A 7000-nucleotide genomic window follows, 5' to 3' on the forward strand; every position below is an offset into this window, starting at 1 on the left:
ATCATCTTCACCATAAATATTGACTACATGGTCAACTTACACTGTAAACATCAAGATATCCAACTTATGCTGTAGACACTGAGATATCCAAAGTATGCAGGCCCAAGTTTTGCAAATCTTCCTTAACGTAAGGAAAACTACCATAGAAAAGCATTACATGAGTTTATGAAAATCTTGATTTGAGGAAATTCCCTTATGTAACACTTTCCTATGGGCAGTTTGAAGTTAAGGAAATTTCTAAAGTTATGGAAGATGAATGAAACTGTGGTCTGTATGCATTAAGATTTCTAACCTAGTCTGTAGCCATCAAGATACCCAATTTAAGCAGAAGGTTTTAAGATATGTAATTTAGGTAAGATATCTGACCTAAGCTGTAGACACTAAGATATCAGATCTAAGCTGTAGACACTAAGATATCAGATCTAAGCTGTAGACACTAAGATATCTGACCTAAGATGTAGGCATTAAGATATCTGACCTAAGCTGTAAACACTAAGATATCTGACCTAAGATGTAGGCATTAAGATATCTGACCTAAGCTGTAGACACTAAGATATCAGATCTAAGCTGTAAACACTAAGATATCTGACCTAAGCTGTAGACACTAAGATATCTGACCTAAGCTGTAGACACTAAGATATCTGACCTAAGATGTAGGCATTAAGATATCTGACCTAAGCTGTAGGCACTAAGATATTAGACCTAAGCTGTAGACACTATAATATCTGACCTAAGCTGTAGACACTAAGATATCTGACCTAAGCTGTAGACACTATAATATCTGACCTAAGCTGTAGACACTAAGATATCTGACCTAAGCTGTAGACACTAAGATATCTTACCTAAGCTGTAGACACTATAATATCTGACCTAAGCTGTAGACACTATTATATCTGACCTAAGCTGTAGACACTAAGATATCTGACCTAAGCTGTAGACACTAAGATATCTTACCTAAGCTGTAGACACTAAGATATCTGACCTAAGCTTAGTTGTAAGCATTAGGATCTCTGACCCAGCCTTACATATAACACCTGGGCCTAGGTCTATTATAATGTACAGATTGATAGACAGATGTTTCAAACATCCATATAGAGGGACTCTTTGTTGGTAGGTAATTATAAGCCTTTCACTTATGTTAGAACATCATTATTTTTCACAAATTTATTTCAACAATTTAATGACAATATACCAAACAAACATTAAAAATTGAATGGTTTCTTCAACATTGAGCTTGAAGTACGTACTGGCTGCTACCAATATATTTTTTTTTCATGTTCATAGTTCAAAAGATAATGAGCACTCTTATACTTGTTTTCCACCCCAAAAAAGGAAGAAGAAAAATTAGTCCCAGTAGTTAAAGCAATCATGTAACAGCAAAAATACCGAGAACAGAATATTAAAAACATTGTCCCTTAATTCAAGAGGCTGTCTTTTCGTTGAGTGACAAAGAACTGCATCTATAATTAAATATGTGTAGCAATTATAATCTTTTTACAAAGATGCATCAACATATCAATGATAATAATAATGTAAACAATTTAGTTAATGTGGAAAATAAACTTAATTTCTATAAAATATAACAACTCACATGATTCGCACTGATTTTTGATAAAAACAAAACTAATAAGGTAATATGCATATCATACATAGCAATATATTATGTACAGAATTAAATGTCACCGCAGCTGTTATTTCACTTCCTGTTGATATTTGTTTTTATTGCGACAAATGTTTATCTAGGTATACTTGTCATACCGTAAATATGTAATGAAATGTAAGTGTATTATCACTTTTTAGAAAAATTGACATAGTGATAACTTGTTAGTCCACAAAAATTGTTATATTATAAATATACAGAAACTACAACTAGTGTGATCATATTTTTGTGTAATACTCTCAGGGTGATAAGTGTTTATGCAAGATTACCTCTGTATTATAATGTTTACAGTATAATATCAAAAACATTGTAAATTAACAAAATCAAAAATGTAATCAACAGGTTTGGAACCAAATCTTAATTGTTAAGATGGGGAAAAAATTTAATATTGTAATAAATTCCTATGCTTACCTTTATTGTGATGGAAAAATATTAAATTTGACAGCAAATTTTAGTAGCTTTTACAAAGACAATATGTATACCAGGGTTTATGATAAGTTACCATAAAAAACACACTTTTCGTGCCCTGGATGAGTTTTCGGTAGAACAAATACAGCAATTATAACAACTACTTAAATATGTTAAGAAAAACCTGTTGTGAAAATGAAGATGTAAAATATCAGCGGCTGATTACGGATTTCTTAGAGAAAATCTCCTCTGAGTATATAAGCCACATATCCTAAATCCGCAACTGGGTGGGCACACTTGCCTCACTCTCAACAGGTCTTTACAGATAATATATCTGTAATGATAATAATTATATCAATTTGCAAGTGAATTATCAAAATACAAGACTAAAGATTTGTTAACAGAGGATGATACTGGACTTGGGTAGTGGAATTTTGTTTTAATACAGAAAGTTTGACACAAAGTTGTATTATTTATACAGGAAAGGATGCTTCATACTAACCTTCTTCACTGTAGCATCGATGTTATATAATAATCATTGTTAAAGGCAAAACCCGAACACTTACTGGTTATGACAGGCCTAATCGATTTTTAACGAGCTAAAACTAATTACATTATCCTTATTTTTTTGCAGGTGCCCATTGTGTATGTTAATCAACCTTGATTGTTCTGTTAATTTTAAGTTGTCCTGTTATCATGTGACCATCAGATCTAAGGTCAGGTAACTCTGTCAAACACAAAGGAAGCAGTATAGACAAATTGTCACTGACTGATCAACAGGCAGATGTATCGGCGTGAAAAACCAATCAGGCATATCCAGGCTTTGATTTAAACTTATTCAGCTAAGAAGTCTACAGATAAAATGTCATGTGATATTTCAATTAATTCTGGGCCAGTGGAACATTTAAACTAATTTAATTGGTGTCAAATGACAGCGCTCTGATCTGATAAAGACACTTGTAACAGAGTCAACAGATTGTGTGGCAGTACTTATAGATGACATGAGATTGTTGTTTCTGATCTAGACATCCAGCACCTCACCAGCACTTTAGTGCACAACTTCAGTGTGTCAAACTATCCACTGTCTGTCCTACCCCACCACGTGGGCCACAAGTCATTATAGCACTACCTAGATATGCCTCTCACCCCAAAAGGTCATCAATCTAAAGACATTTCTTCCTTAACAAACTTTAAATTCATTGTCTACAAAAAGCAGTATGGTCTAAATGCTGTATTAAAGTCCTAAGAACTTTGCTGTGATCTTACATGGTTTCAGAATATTGATTTTCCTTCATGTGTAGAAAGACAATACATTCAGCATTAAGAAAGTAGAAAGAAGTTTTTTAGATAAATTTTAAGTACTGAAAGATTTCAGATCAGCAATGAATCAACTTGAATTTTCAGCAGGAGGCTAGAAACTAATGACCTCACACTTTCTGGCCTCACACTCTCTTGGTAAACACTCTACTAGTTGGCTGATTAGACACCCCCTGGAGTCAAGACCATTAATTCTGATAACAAAACTGCCACAGCACTATCCCTATACAAGTTAAATTCATCATGAATGGATACAGTGTTGTTATAGTCACAGTACATATACAATATGAAATCAGGGAATCACGGTATCATATCAGTATAAAATCTCCTTGTAATCTCAGCATTTTCAGTAACATATTTTTAAAATTGATTATACCCATCTTTAAAATCCAAGAGATCTTCAATTTTCACTGATACAATTTGTAAAATGAGTATTACAGAATTCAGACGTGACGTGTTCAATTAAGTAAAGGTCCTTTTTCAGCATCAACGAACAGGTGTTAGCCTAGCACCTGTCAACCTTTTACACTTAGAACCAATCTAACAGCTAACAATACATCTTCAGGCCTGGCCAATATTCTTCATGGGTGCATTTCAATTTCAATATTTGCAATGTAATACAAATTTTAAAAAGTACAATGACAGAAGTTATCATTTATTTAACTCATGTCTGAGGAACACAAATATTCGTAAATAAATGTAATAAACAGTTTCATAAAATATTTCACATCATGTTTAAGATCAAACTGGTCGCACAACTGTAATCAGTGTATGTCTTGAAAATATCGAAATATTTTATTAAAAATTTAAAATTACAAAATTTACTTAGCATAGTAAGTTCACATGTATGGCATTAAGATGGAATGTTTTGAAAATATTTACTATTTCATTAAAAATAAACAATCACAAAATTTGCTTTGGTCTACATGCATGAAATGAAAATGGAATGTTTAGAAAATGTCAACATTTTGTTAAAATGAAATAATCACAAATTTTAGCCAACATGTATGGCATTAAGATAAAATGGATAAATAAGTCTGTTGCTGTTATATGATGTGTCTGCAACTTATTTTTGTATTTCAACTTTAGAATATACACAAACAGTTCCGTAAGCTTTGTTCACTATGTCATTAATTTTCAGAGTAAGAATTGCTGAAAAAAAGTTGCTTACAATACACAGTCATATAACAATATGTAATTACATATTCATCAAATATATGTATACTTAAAATCTTTTATTGAAGTCTTTTTGAACTTTTGTTTTTAACCATCATGTAAAAATGTGCCCAACCTCTGACTTTGAGTAAGATTTATTTAGGTGTTGGCAACTGGGGTCCAGTGGTAAGAGCACCCCCTCACTTCAAGTAAGGTATGTATTGGCCCCCTAGGGTCCTGTAATAGGCCCTTCCCCCTAAATTTGAGTAAGAAGCCATGTGTTGGCCCCTGGGGTTCTGAAATAAGCCGAACGTCTGACTTTGAGTAAGAAGTAATGTGTTGACCTCTTGGGTCCTGTAATAAGGCCACCACCTAAATTTGAGTAAGAAGCTATGTGTTGACCCTGGGGTCCCGTAATAAGCCCACCCCCTGACTTTGAGTTAGAAGTAATGTTGGCCCACTTGGCTTAGTGCAGGACTTATAATCCTACTCAAACTTTCAGGTTATTATGCACTGATTTGATTTCACTTGCAAAATGACACAAATAAATGCAACAATGACAATATCATATTTGGAACAGGCACAAACATCTAAATAAAATGACCACTTTAAATTAATGCTATTTTTCTCAATGATTATAAACTGTTGTGTGGAACTTAACAACACAATCATTAGAATGACGTTAAAATCATCTCAAAATATTACTGTATTTTGAAACATATACAATAATCCAGTGACACATTTGACAAATGAAAAACTATTGGAAGAAATGATGCTGGTAGGTTGTACTGCTGTGTATTCATGACGGCAGTGTGTCTCCTGACTATCAATAAATATAAATTTTGATGCGTAGCAGACATAAAAATATTTAGGAAGGAATTCATACCTTTAATTGTGACAACCTGACGAGAAAAATATCATAATATGCTAGTCAAAGATACTGAAGTCAATATCCAGTACATTTTGAACCAATTCTCATCTCCACCATCAGTAAATATACTGAAACTAGAGCACCACAATGGACACCGGATCCCCCTACTTTCAACTGAATCAATACAATATAGAAATTAGACTTTCACCAATACATTTCTAATCAAGAGGAAGGATTTTACCAGACTTTGTTCATGAAATGTTTGTAAAGAACTATCTTGAGTCATGTCAAGTATACAACCTGTAGATCTGGAGTTTAAAGCTGGAATCACCGCCAGATTTGAATTCGAAAAGGGTACATGCTTAATATACAGGTCGTTAGTCAAAAAAAGATTCACTTAAATTCATTGGCTTAGACAAAATAGGTTGTGTAGTCAAAATATATGAGTTAAATTTGGTGGCTTAGTAAAAATAGGTTGTGTAGTCAAAATATATAACAATTAAGTTTAGTGGCTTTGTCAAAAAGGTTGTGTAGTCAAAATATGTAAAGGTTAAATTTGGTGGTTTAGTCAAAATAGGTTGTGTAGTCAAAATATGCAATGGTTAAATTTGGTGATTTAGTAAAAATAGGAAAATAGGTTGTGTAGTCAAAATATTTAATATGGTCAAATTTCACAACCAAGGAACCTCAGCACTTATCCCAGGCAATACATCAAACAAACACATCTGAAACTTGATGAAAAGTGTATTTATATAACATATATTCACCACTTTTCCATTAGCTTAAACATACATTTTGATTATCCTATCAATAATATTACAAAATACAACTTTAAATTTCAAAGAATATAACTATAAGCTGCAGTTTGATTTTTGATTTTGTAATTACGGATTCTGGCAGATGTGGTTCACTAAATAGATTTACAAACTAGTTTTATAAAGTACCAGTGAGGTATCAATCAGAGCCGAGATCTGTTAAATATCAGTAACCCTATTTTAATGGTGAAATTTAGTAAAATGGACCCTTTTGATTATGTTATTGTGGGAATGTCACTATGAAAATCTATTCCTTTCCCCAAAATATATTTCTGTAACCAGGATTCCAAATTCTAGACTGATGAATACAATTAATATAACTGAAGTCCATTATCAAACATTTCTGTCCGTAATGTGAGTTTCTTGGACTATCGGTGTCCGGATTATTGCAGGTCCAAAACAACACTAGTTGATAAGCCCACCCCTTTGTTTAACTTGTATTACTGTATCAATTAGTGTTATTCTAATATCATATTCAATAGTTTCTTCTTCTCAAACTTTGACTAATGATAAATATGATTTTTCATGATCAATCATTTTAAAAATTTTACATGCAAAAATTTAAGATTGACTGTGTTTTTTTATAACCAGTAGAATTACTGTATATGAAGTTATAAAATAAGCAATTTCACTATAAAATGCATTAAAACAATATTTCTGAACATAATTAGATATTATCCCTCCCAAATTTAATTATTTTGTCAGATTATTATGTAGATTTCCAGTAGGATTTATAATTGTTGAGATATAGTGTTGACCCTTATATATACACCA

The sequence above is a fragment of the Ylistrum balloti genome, unplaced genomic scaffold, assembly GCF_031769215.1.
Source record: "Ylistrum balloti isolate Yb309-2 unplaced genomic scaffold, AGI_CSIRO_Ybal_v1 Utg369898, whole genome shotgun sequence".
NCBI lineage: Eukaryota > Metazoa > Mollusca > Bivalvia > Pectinida > Pectinidae > Ylistrum > Ylistrum balloti.